The 2,500-nt window shown below is 38.3% G+C and overlaps 1 protein-coding gene across 2 annotated transcripts in view; it reads right to left on the reverse strand.

Annotated features, from left to right (window-relative positions):
• LOC138038892 (N-acetyllactosaminide beta-1,6-N-acetylglucosaminyl-transferase-like) overlaps window positions 1-2,500 on the reverse strand; it is a 13,904-nt gene that overhangs the window by 11,134 nt on the left and 270 nt on the right. The window contains exon 1 of one of the 2 annotated variants that reach the window (XM_068884968.1): window positions 2,076-2,193. The exons of the other annotated variant lie outside the window; for it this stretch is intronic. The gene's annotated coding sequence lies outside the window, so the exon portion shown is untranslated. Of the gene's footprint in view, window positions 1-2,075; window positions 2,194-2,500 lie in introns of those variants that run through there. 2 annotated transcript variants of the gene reach the window in all.

The raw sequence follows: 2,500 nt of genomic DNA on the forward strand, positions 1-2,500 counted from the left end.
CTGGAGATTTTATTGGGGACCAATGAAAGAGCGCGTGTTTTCATGTGTGATGATGACGCGCGCGACTATTGATGATCTTGTGTTCGGAGGTGTGTGAAAGCACATTTTTTCCCATTTCCCTCACCATTGTGTTGTGTACACTTGCTTTGAGTGTTCTTTAATATTTATTTTCGAACCATCGTGAACGAGCTCAAAACTAAACTATAGAGTGAACCAGCTCAAAACTAATCCGGCGTACTTATCGGCCGCTGTTGTCAATTTCGGATTTCGGCCCGCGAGTAGAGCAGTTTGTTTTTCGTTTTGTAACCATTGAGTCGTGATCAATTTAATTTAATTTAATTTTCAAAGAAAATATGTTGTCCGCAAAATACAAAATTAAACGATCAATTTGACTTGTAATTCATGGCTGTATCTTGCAAAATATAAATTCTACAAGTGAAACAACTTTCATGAGCGAGAGAGTTTGATTCCCTGTTACATGTTCCACACTGAAAAGTCTGAAAATCCTTTGGCGATCATCATTTTTTACATGGCTCTGATTTGATTCAACTTTATCATATATATTCCGGTTAAAATTACGGCCGTTCAAAAATTACAGCAGTGCTTTCCATATTATTGCAAAACAAGTTGACGCCTACATTGTTGTTGGAGATACAAGGCGTGCAATTTCTGTTATTATACATTGGTGTCACCAGCTCGATTTTGATTGGCTATAAGCGCGCAGCTAATTCTTGCTTGCTCTGTTTCTCTTACGTCATACCTAGAACAATAGATTTTATATATGTAGAATTGACGTCATACCTACAGACAAATAGCTTTATAATGCATGCAGAAGTGACGTCACGGCGGAGCTCAGCTCAGGAATATGCATAATAAAACAATTATTGAATTCGGTTTTCGCATGTTAGCGATCATTATCAAGGCCTCAGTTTGTGTTATCCGCTTCAGCCTTCGGCTACGGCAGATAACACAAACTTTGGCCTTGATAATTATCGCTAACATGCTCAACCTCATCCAATAATTGTTAATGATAGATCGTTTTCACGTGACGTCATCATGTTCTAAAATCCAAAACTAAAGAGCCACGAAAGTTTTTATCCTCATCAGGCATAAGAGGCGGTAAATTTGTATCCATTTGCAATTTTAAAGCTCAATAGCGTGCTTCGTTTGGAAACTAGAGCATTTTGAATTTCTGAGTTATAGCGGTGCGTGACACGAGGCGACGATCGAGTTTATTGACAAATATATATTTATCTCATGGTTTTGAGCCTTTTTAGAATTTAGAGCATTAGGAAAAGTGCTTAGGTAAATAGCTGTTTGTTCAGTACAGATGATCACTCGCCTAGATAGCCAAAGTAAGTAACCGATGTTGTCACTATTTTCCGGCCGCCATATTGGTGCACCACAGATGTACACCAACATAGCGCTTTCATACTGGGCTTTGTAAATTTCTGCGAAACATTTCGACGAATATCTGAAGTTTGGGGAAACGCACAGGCCTAAAACTCAGAGAAGTGTCTTCTTCATTCATCTTCTATAACATCACGAATTCTTGACTTTTTCCACTGGATGGTTTTCGATTTATTTTTTTATTGCGTGACAGTGAATACGATCTATTGTATTATTGGTAACTAGATAAGTTGAGTTGCAATACTTCGAATAAAAAAAATACAACTACCGTTGGGTGTTTTGGAACTCTGATACAAATCTGCAAAGTATGTATTATATTTACTGTTTCGAACACGGAGAAATGTCGAGGCGGTCTGTAGAGGCCGAGTAAAACCACATTAGAATTTTTCAATTTGACTTCTAAAACTAGAGGCTCAATTGTCTTAAAGTTAGTTAATGGTAAGGTCTAAGTCTCTTCACCGGGATTTTCGATGACACATAGATTAGCACGCCGCCTCCTTCCTTGGCTCTCGTTTCGATACATGCGATAATTTTGCATTCTAAATTGACTATCCGGGTATGGAGTCAATCTTAGTTTCAGTTAGGACAATAATACTCTCCTTGATTTTGTCGTTAATAAACTTTAGTTCCTCATACGTTGCTTCTAAATACGAAAGTATCCCTACCTGGACTCAAAAATGTCATCAAAATTGCAGAAATAAGTGGATAACAAATGACACAACCGACCGCCATAATGCTTGATGCTAACTCTTCACCGAGGAAGATCTTCTGCTTATAGTGCCTATAATCAGACAAAAAATTGCAGGACAAAGGAAAACGTTTCGCTCTTTGGAGTTTCCTGAATTGAAAACGATCGGCTTTCCTGAATTGATCGAATCGATCGAATCGATCGGCTTTTCCTGAATTGAAAACGATCGGCTTGCTCGAGGAGAACGCACTTGCAGTTATAACTCAAAAGTATCTTCACTTTACTTTATCTCGGCCGCTTACTTTATCTCGGTCTTCACTTTACTTTATCTCGGCCGCATAATTCGAAGCTAACGGGATACAAGAAAGGATCTCTAATAATGCGCGGCATTGTTTACTTTAA

Source organism: Montipora capricornis, chromosome 2, assembly GCF_036669925.1.
Source record: "Montipora capricornis isolate CH-2021 chromosome 2, ASM3666992v2, whole genome shotgun sequence".
NCBI lineage: Eukaryota > Metazoa > Cnidaria > Anthozoa > Scleractinia > Acroporidae > Montipora > Montipora capricornis.